Source organism: Micrasema longulum, unplaced genomic scaffold, assembly GCF_059751315.1.
Source record: "Micrasema longulum isolate JH-2025_06_02 unplaced genomic scaffold, ASM5975131v1 h1tg000632l, whole genome shotgun sequence".
In the NCBI taxonomy this organism is placed as follows: domain Eukaryota; kingdom Metazoa; phylum Arthropoda; class Insecta; order Trichoptera; family Brachycentridae; genus Micrasema; species Micrasema longulum.
The window spans coordinates 123,426-139,399 of NW_028277828.1; the positions used below are offsets into that span (position 1 = coordinate 123,426).

At 31.1% G+C, this 15,974-nt stretch overlaps 1 long non-coding RNA gene across 1 annotated transcript in view; it reads right to left on the bottom strand.

Annotated features, from left to right (window-relative positions):
• Positions 1–3,018: 3,018 nt before the first annotated feature.
• Positions 3,019–15,974, bottom strand: part of LOC148279998 (uncharacterized) — a 132,313-nt gene continuing 119,357 nt past the window's right edge. The window contains exon 3 of the long non-coding RNA XR_015822726.1: positions 3,019–3,056. This is a non-coding gene — a long non-coding RNA (uncharacterized LOC148279998). The remainder of the gene's footprint in view (positions 3,057–15,974) is intronic.

The following is a 15,974-nucleotide window of genomic DNA, read 5'->3' on the forward strand; positions in this document are numbered from 1 at the left end:
ACATCGAACGAATGTTAGGGGGTAACAAATTTAAATATTTTTGTAAAAATTATCAAATTTACGCTGTTCTGCAACACTGAAACTGAAACCAGCCAATGACAAGTCATTAGCTCTGTAAATGCCTGGACTTCCATATTCCCCTCTCTAAAATGTTCTTTATCCCTGTTGCATCTATAATTGCGCATATTTTCTCCCCATGTAAAAAAATAGAATTTGAAAGTTCTCATCAGCATAATTTTGGTCGTTTCAGATTTGTCCCTGTCGTTCCGCGTCTTTTCTAAGCTTGCTATCGTACATTTAGCCATCCCAGCTCTATTTTTGATTTCAAGCTCGCAGCTACCACCATCCATTATTCAAGAACCTATGTAATCAAATTAATGGACAACCTTAAGTTTGGGAAAGTATTTGTCCTGGTGACTTGATGATTACGATCTACAATAAGTATAATATTTTAGTTTTCGCTTTGTTAATCTCTTGACTCATTCAGATTCTGATGTAGCAATCAGTGTATCATCAGCATATATTAGATTAAATAAAAGTTTTTGACCTTTATTTACCCCACTATTTTATTTAACAAGTTTCCTTCTCATGATATATTCTCCATATAGGTTAAACAAGTCTGGCGGTATAATACACCCCGGTCTAATACTTTTTCACACTCACAAATTTTCCGATGAAATCAAGTTCACCTGTACCGATGTCGAGATGTTTGGGTATAAGTTTTTGATAAGATACACATAACTGAAGTTGGTGTGTTTCCGTGTACCTGGTCGACATACCCGCCACAGATCTCCTTTTTGTTCTGCAAGTTCTAGAACCAACTATCACATGCACTCGCCTATCCCTAGGCTCCATAGATATGGCAATCAGTATGAGGACAAGACTGATATATTTGGTTCTGGACTTGATAGTTATAAAACGAGTCTGATTTCTTTTTTTCTCTCGCAATATTATTCTTAAACTTTTCTTTATATTTAAAAATGTTTTTCCTTTTTTTGTTTTTTCATATTTATGTATTTATTTCGTTAATATTTTTGGTTGCTTATGTGTATTTACCTACTTGTTACTATTGTTAAGGTTATGCAATTTTATAATTTTTTGTTATGTTTTTACATATGTATTTTTTTTTTTCATATTTATGTTCAATATATGTTAAAGGCAATTTATGCCGTTTATGTAAAATATATAAATAAATAATGGGTTGACACTCCCATTTCTAATTAATAAACCAATAATATGTTCATGCACTACTGATTTTCTCAAATTGAACAATTTAGGTAGGTAGCAAGAAATTATTTTAAGGCCCGTATGCATATGTATGTAAACTGTGTATGTAAATAAAAAAGTTTAAATAACTAAATAACAAAACATTCCACTTACTCTGCGAATTCACACAATCAAAAGCCTTCTTTTAATTTAATAAACATTTCATAATTATAAATACAAAAACCCATTAACGACATTCTATATACATATTTTGTTTTTTAAGTTAGTCTTCTTTGTTTATTCTCAAATGTAATTAAAACAAACTAAATTGTTAAGTGTCCTCGGCCCGGGAAACCCCCAGTGAGGTCACATTATTTTTATTATTAATTATAGTTTGTAAGCGAAAAATATGAAAAAAATAAATAAAAAAAACGTATTAGGTACTTTTATATTTTAAGGCAGGAAGATTTACTGTGCATAACCTTAATTTGTATAAAGAAACATAACCAACATTATGACTATTGTAACCGAATCCATTGAATTGGATTTTTTTTTCTAAAAGGTTTAATGCAATGGTATTAACACTTTGAGTACCGGCCAAATACACATAGAATTTACCCATTTTTGTGAAATTTTATGCTTTGTAAAGGGTTTCTTAAAAGTATAATTTTGAAAATACTTGGTCAAATCAATTGAAACTTCTCATATTTATTTGAACTAATTAAAAAGGTCATTTTTGTATGATAGTTTTGTCAACATTTGCTTTTATGGAGAGCCACATTGCGCATTGCAATGTTCGCATATATACAGGGACTCACTCCTTTTTTTGTGCTTTGTATCTCGAAGCCGTGTAAACACGTGATTATAATAATCATGCATTGTGTCCCGGTCTCGTGTTTTCACGTGGTATACCAGCAGCAAAAAAGTACTAATAGAAGACACTAAATGTCAATAAAATGCACTTTTTTAGATAACTGGTAAACCACGTGAAAACACGGGACCGGGACACAACGCATGGTTATACAATCACGTGTGTACACGGCTCCGGGATACAAAGTGGTAAACATTTTATACTGCAAACTAAGAGTAAACCCAAAATAATAAGACGTGGTAACCATTTCAACACAGTAAGCACTAAAATATCACAAATATAATCTAGATAAGCATTTAAATTATTTTGTATAAATACAGTGGGATAAATGAAAAAAAATATCTCCTCGTTCAAGTTTTTAAAGAGAAAGAGATACATATTTTACAAATTTTCCAGAAAAAAGATTTCCCTTCGATTTAAAAATGCAAAGGTGCAACACCAGTGCAGCACAAAACCATTTCTCCTTCTCAATAAAAATATTTTAATTAATTACCTTTTGAAAAAAAGTAATAAATATAAAAAAGTGTTCACGTACAAACTACAAAATCACACAAAATCGACTTCATCTTTATTTTTATGGTGTATTCATCGATTTTTATAAAAATATACGTGTTTTTCTTTTAATGTATTAAACATTATAAATATTACAAAAAACAATCTAATAAAAATGGTGAAACGAACTTTCCTTTCTAAACACGAGCAACCTGTTTCATTTGAGAGTGATAAATGTATAATCGATGGAAAATAAAGCCAAAATTTTATTAAAGTAATATTATTTGATACCGGATGTTGACAGATCATTATCAATATTTTAAATCCGATGATTATTTGAGATAATCATATTGGCACTCTACTCTTCCGGAAGGCACACTGTTAGAAGAAAGAATACATTACACATATTTTATAAAGCACACGAAAAATACAAAATTGGAAACTCACCTCTACTTCTGTTTTAATCCCTTTGCGTGGAAACTCCAAACTGAAAAAAATAAACGTATACATCAAATCTCTTTGTTCTGACACAAGGGAGAAAAGGAAAATTGGTTTCATAATAACGTTCAGACGTTTCGTTAGATTTCAGATATGAAATAAGGTCTAGAACATTCATTGCCTGTCAATTAAAGGAGCTTTTGAACATTTAATGCTCAGGTGGAAACACAGCCATTCAAGTATTTTTTATTATCTTTTTCCGAAAAATATAAAACCAGAAAACGAATAGGTGTTATTTCCGTTTTCAAAGTTGAAAGCGACAAGTGTTTTCATGACAAATTACAAGACTTAAAAAAAATAATTTATGTGATTTATTATTTGACAGAAGTTTTTCAAGTAAAAATGAATAAAAAATATTTGAATTTCTTGGTTATATTTCCTTCTCAAAAACGTTTTCCCTCTCAACCGAAATAAATTTAGAAATCAAAACTTTTATTTGTTATTTGAATGGGGCACAAGCATTTTTAAACTAAAAAAAGTTTGTAAATTTTTTAATACATCATGTCTTTACGTTAAGTTTGAATTTCTATATTCTTTTCTCAATAAATATTTTATCTATAACGTACACAAATGTTGATAAACTCCCCAAGGGATTGAATCCAGTATTATTTTTCTACAAACGTTTGGATATGTTAAAGATATTTATTATTATAACATCCGCCAAACAGATTTTTCAATGGAAGGTTAAAAATTCAATTTCAAGTGTTTCATGGCATAATAAGACAATCTGTAGGTGTAATAAACGTGTATTTAATAAGCAGAAATTATAAAAAATATAAAATCATAAAAGTTCTGAATTAAATTATGCTTTGTAGATATATATATATATATAAATATAAAATACTATGTAAAAGTAGGTAGGTGCATAATTAAATATTTATGAAAAATTATAATAGTTTTAGGCGAAAAAATTTAATTTACTGTAGGTACTATTTAAGTGTAGGTAAGTACAATACATACAATCAAAAATTTTATAGCTTTCGAGAAATTAAATCATTTTGATTTTATTGACATAAGAACTTTAAATCTCTAAACTGACAAACATATCAATTTCTCTAATGTTTATGAAACATTATTTTATAATGAACTGCGATCGGATTTAAATATTAATAAACTAATTACAACGATAAAAGCATCGTATAATTTCCTAAATTTCTTAAATTTGATAAACTTGTATCTATAAATAAAGTTAAACAAAAATGGAAAAACACAAGAAACGAATTTAAAAAAAATTAAATTCGAAGGACAGAAATTAAAATTTAAAACCAAATAAAAACTGACGTCATTTTTTTTTATTTAAAATTTTTTTTACCCTTTTATTAATTTTTTTATAGACCAGATCAAAAGAATAGAAGCCGTAATTCACTTAATATAAGTATTTAATTAGCGCTCGATCTTAAATTCTGAGTTTTTTTTTAAATCTGGGCGATCGCGATCGTTAATCTTATGGATATTTTCTTAATTTCTTTTTTTTTGCCAAGTAAACTGATTTAACTTTACGCATTAAAATAATAATGGTCTGAGTGGATGAACCGTATCTTAATCATAATGTCATCAATCATTCGAAGGATATCGTGGTGCTTGACTGCTTTTTTCTTTAACATCAGCGAGTCAATTAATGAAAACGTAATCAAATAAAGAAATAAATATTTAGGGTTTAAAAGTTTCTAGGCGAGTACTACAGTTTATCCAAATCGATCAATAATACAACAGAGATGGAGAAAAATTTTAAGAAGAGAATTCAGAAGTCTTGGCTTTCATCAAAATAATAAAATTAGCCTTTCATTTAAGGGTGAGTACGAGAAAGATATTTCGAGGAGGGTGAGTGCCGGGAACAGGGTGAACGGTGCACTAAAATTAACTTTGGCAAATAAATGTTTGTCGCACGAGGCAAAATTAACGTTTACAACGGTCCTGATGCCGAACCTTATGTATGGAAGCTAAGTATAAAATTTAAAAAATAAGAATGAAAGTAGGCTTAATGCTGTCAAAGTGCGATCTCTCAGGCTAAAGTGTGGTAAAAATATAAACGAAAGATACACAAATGTAGAGATCCGCGCATAATGCAACAAAGTACATATTTACAAGGCACGAGTATGAAAATGCGTATTTAATTATTTATTTTATTTATTTGTTTATAAATTAGAAAAATCACATAAGCCAAGTTACAAACAAATATTCCACTTAAACACTAAGGATAAATCAAGCAAGCGAAGGAGTGCGGTATAGCGGAATAATTGAGATGATCTATCGGTTCCTACAAAGGCAATGCCTGTTTTATGAAACCGATATGTTGCGGCAAAAATAATAATCTAGGGTCGTATTTGCAAAAGTGTACACGGATATAATAAGTATGAATGTAATATATAAGTAAGAATATAATCAACAAGTATGAATATAATATATTAAATATGTACATAATATATACGGATGTATATAACATATAGGTACAAATGAAGTTATAATTGTCAACAAATTTTCTGACTCTTTGCTTCCCATGTCTTTCAACCATTTGCCAATTCTTTTCCTAAAACATATTGTACCTTCATTTTTCCAGATGTAAGGCACTAAGTTATATAGCTTCAGTCCCGTAAAAATAAAATGTATTTGAAACACCGTTACACGCGCTCTAGGCATCATTAAGTCATTCCTCACAGAACTTCGTGTTTCGTGTGCATGGTGTACCCTGTCTAGGGTATCCCAGTGTCTATGGGTTTCAATCAAAAATTTTCTTATATAAGATTGCTTTACATCAAGAACTCGTAGAGTTTTAAACAACTCTTCACCCGGGGACCTATATGGCCTTTTTAGAATAACTCTCAAAACAGATTTTTGAGCTTTTACTAGTGGGTCTAATATAGTCCTAGCAGCTCCTCCCCAACCGACACATCCGTAGGTCAAAACAGAATTACAGAGTCCATAATGTACACTTTGTATGTCTATAATAGACAGTATATTATGCAACGTTACGAACACACCTATAAGTTTTCTTACTCAACCCACTAGATAATCAATGTGCTTTCTCCAGTTGAATTATCTAGATGACTTTCATAATTTTATCAAATAAATAACGATTAACTAAATACCAATAATGTATCGATATACCTATTAATTACTTATATTTAATCCTAACAACACATTTAATTTTAATCAAGAGTTGCATAATCCACCTTAAGATAAAAAATGAATATATAATCACTCATTATGCTTTTTATGTAGTACTAAATTGGTAACGAAAATAATAAATTATATCAATAATGTCAAAAACAATCATTTTAATATTTTTTTGTGTTATTGGCAGTAAGTAAAATATTAATATTTTGTTAAAAATGTGTTTTTTTATTATTAAAAATTAAAACTATTTCCTTAAAACAGATTCCCAAACTGTTGTAAATGATTTGAAAATTAGTGTTTAATGTGATTTTTTCCAATTGCTTTATAAATATTTTGTTTTTTCTTTTAATATCTATTTAACATACATGTTTTTATTTATTAAGTTTAAATATTGGTGAACAAAATAGGGTTTTTAAGATAACATTAAAATATAATTAGATTGTTAGGAAAAATAGGAACGTTTTCATAACAGAATTTTGTACCTTTCAAATACAATATAATAATGTCATTAATTTAATACATGGTGTTGCAAGAATTTCGAAACTTAAGAACATTCCTTTGGTAAACTTTAAAAAAAACATATTTTTTTCCTTCATTAGAGAAATTAGTTTTTGAAAAAAAAAGATTATGATGATTTTAATATGGAGAAAATCCTTTATGTCTCGGACTAACAACACCCCTTCTCCAAACTTCTACCCCTCCCCAAACCAACCGCTTCCCTATCCACATCCGGTGCGTATCCTTTTGTTGTTCAAATACGTATCTAATCTCAATGTTTTTTAATTTAATTGAGATTTTACAAATAATTCATTTGGATGTTTTTTTAAAAATACATCATAAAAAAATATGGAGTTTTGAGGTATGGCCCAGAAAGATCGTGAATATAATTTTATATCAACGGAAACCAACCACCATTTCTTGAAATGTATATTTATTCACTTATTTATTATATTCGGCTTTTACTTATACCTTTTTACACATTTATAAAATATCTTTAAATACAGTAATATTTGAACAAAAATACGAAGAAAATAAAATGAACGAGCGGTTCTCAATTTTTTCAGCTATGGGACTAATAATTGATCTACATTTTTGGTCGAAGCTCCATCTCGACACTAAAAAAGTAAACTGACAAAAATTTTGAAAAGAAAGACTTTATTTAAAATGAAATATCTTTACAACGCGTATTTAAAGCAAATAATATTTTTTTGCACGGCTTTACTTATAATAGCTCATAAATTAGGTTTAATGTCCGACAGGGTCAGGCTATTTATCGATAAAAGCGCCGGCGTCGCGGTGGCGACTGCCTGTTTTCTACGACAATACGCCCGAAGTTCTGGAACACCTGTGACCCTTTCACTGAACCCCAGGGTTCCGTAGAACACTTTTCAGGAACCGCTGAAGTAGAGATTAATGAAAAACGAGTTTTATTTAACTATTAATGGAAAAAAAAGAGTTTCTCATTGAATCTTTATCATCGTCATCATTCATTTTCCGTACTTTTTAGTTCAATTCAATTCATAAATAAATAAATTATAAACTATGGGCAATTAAATAAATTCTTATTTATACTGAGCTTCCTTAATAAAACCGCATTTATAAGAATATCGAAATTATGAGCTTTGTAACACATCATCATTTCCTTTTCGCACCTAATAGTGCATAGGGCACTGCATTGGTACACCAATCGCAGCGCATCTTGATCATTTTTGTTACATGACGGTAAAGTGATCAGTCTGACGCTAGTCCAGGGACTATGGAATATTCTAGTGTAAAAACACCTTTTCAAATAATATTTCATATCAACCATGTCGGGAATCGAATCCGAGACCTCTTGCACGGTAGGCAAATGCGCTGACCATTACACTGAATTGCACTGAAATTGAATTGCATTGAATCTTACCAAAGTCAAATAAAATAAATTGAAGTCTTCGATTTTCGTTCCAACAGTAGTGAGATACACCAATAATACTCATGTGTGGATTTTCTGTAATACTACGTTAGTCTATGGAAGTTAGCTAGATAGTGCATCAATCAGACAAAGACAATTTTTCTTCTGCAATAATTTAATAAAAAAATATTGTTATTTCCAGATGTGAGTTTTCAAATGGCTTCCCCTCTAACACGGGAGAGTCTTTACAGACGCAGTTCTGGGCTGGATGGGTCTCCAAAGACGATACATCGCAATGATAGCCAAACCCGAATAATAGGGGGAAGCCAGGTACCTCGTGGAGGCGCACCGTATTCTGTAACCATAACGACACACGAGTTACATGAACATGTTTTATGCGGAGGAGCCATCATAGCACAGAGATGGGTGCTCAGTGCGGCTCGCTGCTTTTTGGGGTAGGTATGTCGATAATTGCGAATCAATCGAGCGCCCTTTTCTTTCTTTATTCATTTATTTATTTATTTATTTATCAAAATACAATTCCATGTTCACTTTGCCCAGCTAACAAGGGTACATACCTCGTTCCAAGCTAGGCAATTACATTTGAATATACTGTAATAGTTAACAAATTAATATAGAGCACAGACAAACAAAATATAAACTTATTCGTATACACATTTTGATACATATACATACAGACATACACATATATACACACATGTATATATAAATACATATATACACATATACATACTCACACACGTACATACACCCATGCGCATACACATACATACATTCATAAAAACAAAGACAATTTATTTATGCGAAACTTCATGGTTGTCATCTATAAATATATATTTTTATAATTATTCCTTATTTTTTATACTTTTCTGACTCCCTACGACCAATGTCATGAAAGAACGAGGTCAACACCTTCCGTAACTTGACAACACTCCCGTCTTTCCACGATTCTGGCAAAAGGTTATGGACCTTTTTGTCTACGTAATAGTGTTGTCTCGATGCCAGAACAGTGTTGACCCCTTCACTTAGTATCAGATCCCTATTAGAGTATCTTGTATTATGGTTGACGCTTGGGTAAATGTCTCTATTAATGTGTGTAACCACTACCGTTCTCAATATATACTGTTGAATAATATTCAGTACTCTGAATTCTTTGAAGAGCAAGTCACTTGGAAAACGAAATGTTACTTCAGTTTATTCAGTACTGTTTATACCATGCGCTGGTTGAGTCAATCATATCATATGGAGTGAGTTGTTATGGGCTAACATTCAAAACGTATACAAATAGGATGAAAAAACTACAAATTAGATTCCTAAAAATGTTAGCAAGTAACACCGACATGATTACTTTTCAAAATGACTACGAAAATCTTTTTCCGATGTGTAAAGTTTTGACAATACAAAATATGATATACTATCGCCTGGTAATAGAGGAATTTATAGATTTCTACAAAACACCGATATATTTAAATAAAATAATTTTATAGATATATTTGGACCCCTGTATTTAGTAGCTTAACGTGTCATGTACAAGGCTAAGGTACTCGGGAAAAAATCGTATTTGTTTGTCTTGGAAATAGGATGTTTGATCACTGATTTTGGTTTATTACCTTTTTTTTTCTTTTTTTATTTATTTAATAGCATAATTATACATTTTTACAATTTTAAAAAAAAATTCACTTGTTATATTTTTTTACTAAAACTAAAATCCCACCAAGCCACTTCTTGTAGCTTGTTGGTGAAGATTATATTTATACTGACTTAATAATATTATTTACATTTATAAAAACAATGAATAACAGATAAAAATTAACAGCTGGAAAGATCAGAATAAACATGTTTATACAAATAATAATATATAAATGAATTTTTTAAATACAAGAAAATATATGAAAAATTAAAATATTTACACCTAAGCTACTACTCATATATAAACTCTTGATCGAGTAGCCACTCTCTTATTTTGCTCTTGTTATAATGTGAGTTAAATTTAAGTTCTTTTGATAATAAATTAAAAATTCTAGGTACCAAATATTTGAGAGTTCTATTTCTATATTTATTACATACTTTTGGTACTACCAAGCCATCATTTGACGTGAAGCGTGTATTATGGTTATGTTTGAGAGGAAACTTGAATGTATTACTATTAAATTGTTCCAAAATGATGGAGAGCCACAGTAGTCCTCGAACAGGCAGAGTTTTGATTTTTTTGTACAGGAGATCATTATTACTTCTTTGTTCGTAAATCTCTGCAGGTACAATTCGCTTAACTATAGAATACTGTAGACCCATGATCATTTTAATATTAGTTTTAGTCGAATGTCCCCACGACTTTATACCATATCTTATTATTGATTCTACTAAAGAAAAATAAATAATTTTAAGAGTGATTTTAGGCAAAATAAAAGATAACTTATAAAAAGTAATCACAAGAGTCCGCAATCGATCACAAAGTTTAAATATATGACGATCCCATTTAAAATTATGATCAATAAAAATACCCAAATAATTATACTCCTTTATGAGTCCAATCACCATTGTTGCATAGTTCAAGAACAATAGCGCGTGATAACTACTTTTATCTACAGTGCGGATATCTGTGTTAAGAATATTCCATCTTTCCTGCAATCTGCTTCAATATTATGGCGTTGTAAACTGAAAAATGGGCACTGAAATAACAGATGTTCAAAACTCTGTGAGGAAATATCATCGCACGGACAATAGTCACCATTCCTTAATTTCAACCTATATAGATAACTTCTCATAGCTCTGTGTCCGGTAAAAATTTGGGTCGTTTTGAAAGTACTTTGGTGATGATGACGGAAGTTTGCTGCATCAGCCAGCGTTGGAAAAAACATTTTAGTGATTTTACCTGTAGAAGAAGCGCGGTAATGATCCTCCCAACGCTGCTGCGTATTTTGTTTTATACAGCGTTTAGCAAAAACATCGATATTTCATAAGTATCAAAAGCGCTGGAAAGTGAAAGGAAATTTAACAGAAAAAAGAGCTTAATATGCGTATAAAGGACCAGGACGCATATACTTCCACGCATAGTAAATAGACTCCAAGACGAAATACAGAAAAGTAATACGAATAAAAATAGAGTTAAATTTGTTTTAAAAATATTTTTCTGAAATTCTTAGCTAAGTGTATAAAAAAATTAAGAAAAAAAAGGAAACCAAACTGTTTAAAAGTGTACACAAAAGTGTTGTTTGTTTATTATTTTTTAAATATTTCGGTATCAAAAAAATACTATATTTTACTTATATTTTATTTTTTACATTATTTTGTTGATTTATTTTTTTTTATGCGTAAATTATATTGTGTTCTTAAAATATTTTAAAAGAGAAGGCCTCGCAAAAAATCTGCCTTTGCAGTTTGGCGTGAATAAAATGAATGTCAAAAAAAGTCAATATATACTCGTAGTCTGTATACTTTTACAGGGCAATACTTAACTGTGTATATAATACATCCTCCTGGGTCCTGTCCACCCCAGTGAAGTCACATTATTTGTATTGTTTTATGTTGTGTTAAGTAAAATAAACTGCGTTAAAAGAGCCAATGACAAGGTCGTTAGCCATGAAATAACTAAGCATTTACATTGCAAATGTTTATGTAATAATACTCTGTCTAGGTTGAATATATTTTAGTACATTATTTTCCTTAATATATATATATGTATTTTTATTTAACTTTTTGTACATAATGTTATTTGTACGTTGGCGGGCTTATTGCCAAATGGCAATTTCTTCCAACCAACCAATAAAATAAAAGTGTTATTTTTATAGTTCAAGTTACAGAACATATTCAATAGAAAAAAAAGATTAAAAAGCTAAAGATATATAAAAATAGAAATAAACGCATTTGTTTATAAATCACCTTAAATCAAAACTATTACTCAATGGAAAAAGGAAAAAAGAGGAAAGGGGAAAAAAGAATTGTGGATGGGTATAAAGATAGTGCCTTGAGTATAAGAACGAAGAGGTAAACCACGAACTGATACGCATTGAAATTTTTAACGCAGGTATATAGGAGCGTTAGGACTATGAAGTACATTGAACAGAAGTGAGAGGGAGTGATAGTCTCTCCGCTGTCTAATTATCCTGTAACTGAACATCTCATGAGACGCAAGACCGACTAACAAAGCTGCAGTAAAATATAATACTATAAACTACTATAAAATATAAACAAAGAACACCAAACAGATCACTCGCTTTTCCACGCCAACAGCCCCCAGCAAATACGTGCCGTTTAATCTCTAAAACATTTTATATAAATTATTCTCACCCCATAAACTTAGGGAAAAATGAATATCGTTTAGGTACGTGATTTTAATCGCGTCATTTAATAATCATGATCTAGGTAATTCTAAATAACTGTAACTCACCAATCCCAGATCACTATAACCATTCAACAGATCGTATACAAACAACCTTATTTAAAAGTTCTCCGTCTCTGTTGAAATACATGTCAATCTTTACAAATTACTATGAAAAATTATAGTGCCACTGACGAAATATCTGGGTACATACACATTCACGCGGGACCTAGTTCCTTGGATGACGGAGGAGCCATATACCGCATCATGAATATCATATGTCACCCTGAAAGGACTGTCGCAAATAACGGCAAAGACATCGTACTTATTAGGACTACAGAGGAAATAATTTACACGGATCAAATACAGCCTATTCTTCTTCCCTTTTCTCCCCCAGAAAACGGACAGGAATTTTTGGTTTCGGGAAGAGGTTTGCTGGGTGTAAGTAATTTAATATTTTTTGAAATAATATTTTGGTTTTCTAAAATGTAAAATTATTGATATTTACCATTAGAGTTTCTATGGCTAAGCTTTTTAAATAATTTATTTCTTATGCAAACTAGGACCATCCAAAAACCTATATAAGCGCTCAGTTTCATCTACCGTCTTCAGACTTACGGTATACAAATATGGTAAATAATTTTGAAAAACGAAAAAAAGGTACCGAAAAGAACATATCATTCAGATACTCTTTCTTAAAAAAAACAAAATCGGTTCAATTTCGAGGCGCAGAAAACTGTACAACGAAACCTCGATTTTTTCGATATTAGTTTGGCATAATTTCTTCTTTTTTTTCAAAAGAAATATTTGCGTTCTTATGATTTACCCAAATATTTAATGTTGAGGGCCATTTTCAACGAGTTAGAAATAACTCACTACTAGAAAATGGTAATCGAATTGGGGTAGAGTGGGATTCGAACCACGGACATTCAGTCCAAGACACTAGCCACAGGACCACAACCCGATTCTTAAATCATTCCGGCGGTTGGGTGCAGTTATCATTTGCACACCAGGAGTGTTTAAATACGTATTCATTAAATTTCTCTGACACCGCATATCCTCTTTAGCCGGGTTGACACAAGGATAATGCAAGAGACCAGACAATTTTGTTCTGTCCCAGCTACACAGGACAATGAGACAATGAGGAACTTCAGGTCTACGGGAAATGGGATGTTTTCTTGCGCGGGGTAAAAATTAGAGCATTAAATTATGACGCAAAGTTTCTTGAAAATGTACAGAAAAAATAATTATTTTTTTTAAAATAAAAACGCACTACTTTGAATGACGTCACTGGTTCATGTGAATCAAGCTATGATCTGAGAGCCATGGAAGACTTCCGGTCTGCTTGTCGCTTCTGGACCAATGGGAAGAACTGAATGAGAATAAGCGGAAATGAACCTCTGACGTTACACGCGTAGTTATTTCAGAAATACAAAACTTTAAAAAAACGTAGCGCTGATAATACGATATATAAAAATTAAAAAAAAAAACTTAGTTTGATAGTCTATTAACAAATAAAAACATTTAAAATAACCACTGAACATCCTCATTCGGCCTTAGTTGACACCCGGAACGCTGATTACGAGCGCGTTCACAAAAAAAATCTTTTATACCAATATGTATCGGAATTGTTGGAGAGTGTACTAAATGCGCTCCCGCGCACGCATCAAGCATGTGGCAAATAAAAAAAAATATCAGAAAAAAAAAAAAAAATATTAAATTTTGGCAGGACCTATTCACTGTATTTGAATCCTCCGTAAAACGTCTGAACTGGGCGAAATAACATTTTTTTTGTCTCAGAATGAAAACTATGCAATTCTGATAGTATTTTTTTTCCTGAATTCAAATTTGATATCGGTTTTTCCCCGTCACATAAGGTTACCAAGATACAGTCATATTTTACTTTCTCTATTCTTAACTGCACGATATTCGAACATTCTAACTAACCTAGAAACCGCAAGTAACATTTTTTAATGTTTGCCAAACTGCGTTCTCCAATAGATTCAACAGTTCCTCAATCTTTTCATCGTGCATTAATTATCATATTTGTGGACCACAAATATTCCCTCTTTAATTTCTGCATCACTAATTAAAGAAATTTTCTGTTTGAGATACATGAAACCATAAGTATTATTTAATGTCCATGGCTTTGACTAAATAGGGAAATATCAGGTACTACAAATACCGATAAAAATATATAAAATGGATGAACTGTATTTTCGAAATCAATTTGAATATTGTCAAAAAAAAAATTTCTACACTAATGTAAAAAAAAAATTTAATAAAAATTCGTTGCCAGAAAAAACGCGACGTGTTTGGCAATGGTTGTTGTGACTTCAGATTCGTGATGATGCTCTTAACAAATTTCAATGACCAGGAACAAATAAACATGAATCGTGACGTATTAGGGGCGTCGAAATTTGAAAATATTTTTTGTGCCACTAATAATTAGCCAGAATTTCTTTTTACTGGACATTATTTCATAGATATTTATTACTTTAATACTGTAAAAAAAAGTGATATTTCCCTATTATTCCGAATGCACATTTGAAAACAGGATAAAAATCTGCATGTTGACCAGTGTTATTAATAATATTGTGCAGCATTTGCATTTCTGTTCAAGTTTAAAATAATTTATTATGATTACAGCAAAACGGCCCGGAAACTTTTGCATTACACTGGCTTACTGTGAAGCAGTTCTCAACCGAAAGTTGCATAGCTGTGTATGATTTCTTTGAAAATGAACACCTGAAAGTTCATTCATCTAACGTGTGCACTCACAATGTATTTGATGAAGGAGTCTGTCATGTGAGTTACTGAAGTTTTTCCGATACGCCATACAACAATGCTTGATAGATAGATTTTGCTATAATTATTTGAACGAATCTATTCATATCTGCATTGATAATTTCAACAATCAAGGAAAATAATGTTTTTAAGAATCCAACTTTTTTATTATATTGTATTTTTCCAGTATCTGTATGAAACAAAATATTGCGTTCTGCGAATGAAATAAATCTAGGACTCGGGACGAGTACGATCCGATAGCTTGCTAAGTCAAAAATTCTGAAAAGGATGTCGAGTGTAGATAAGTCCGCGTCTTGGCCTAGGAGCAAGCGCGCGTTGCCGAGTTCGAACACCGGCAAGGTAAAAGTAAGATCGGTTGATACCTAAGATTGTTCGTCTTACCTTCATTGCTCGTTTACTCTTACTCAAGACCAATTTGGATTTAGAAAAGGAATGGGAACTAGGGAAGCTATACTGTCTTTGCGAATAATATTGGAGAAAAGACTGAAAACAAATCGAAATACGTATATTGCTTTTGTGGATATTGAAAAAACTTTTCATAAAGTTGAATGGAGAACCCTTTTTGAGATGTTAAAAAAAGCAGGAGTGAAATATAGAGACAGGAGAATTATATCTGCACTATATAAAAATGAAACTGCTGTAATTACATATGGAAATGATATAAAAGAAGCCAAAATAAGACAAGGAGTCAGACAGGGATGTTTGCTGTCTCCAGTATTATTTAATGGATATATACAGTGCGCAATCGATGAAAT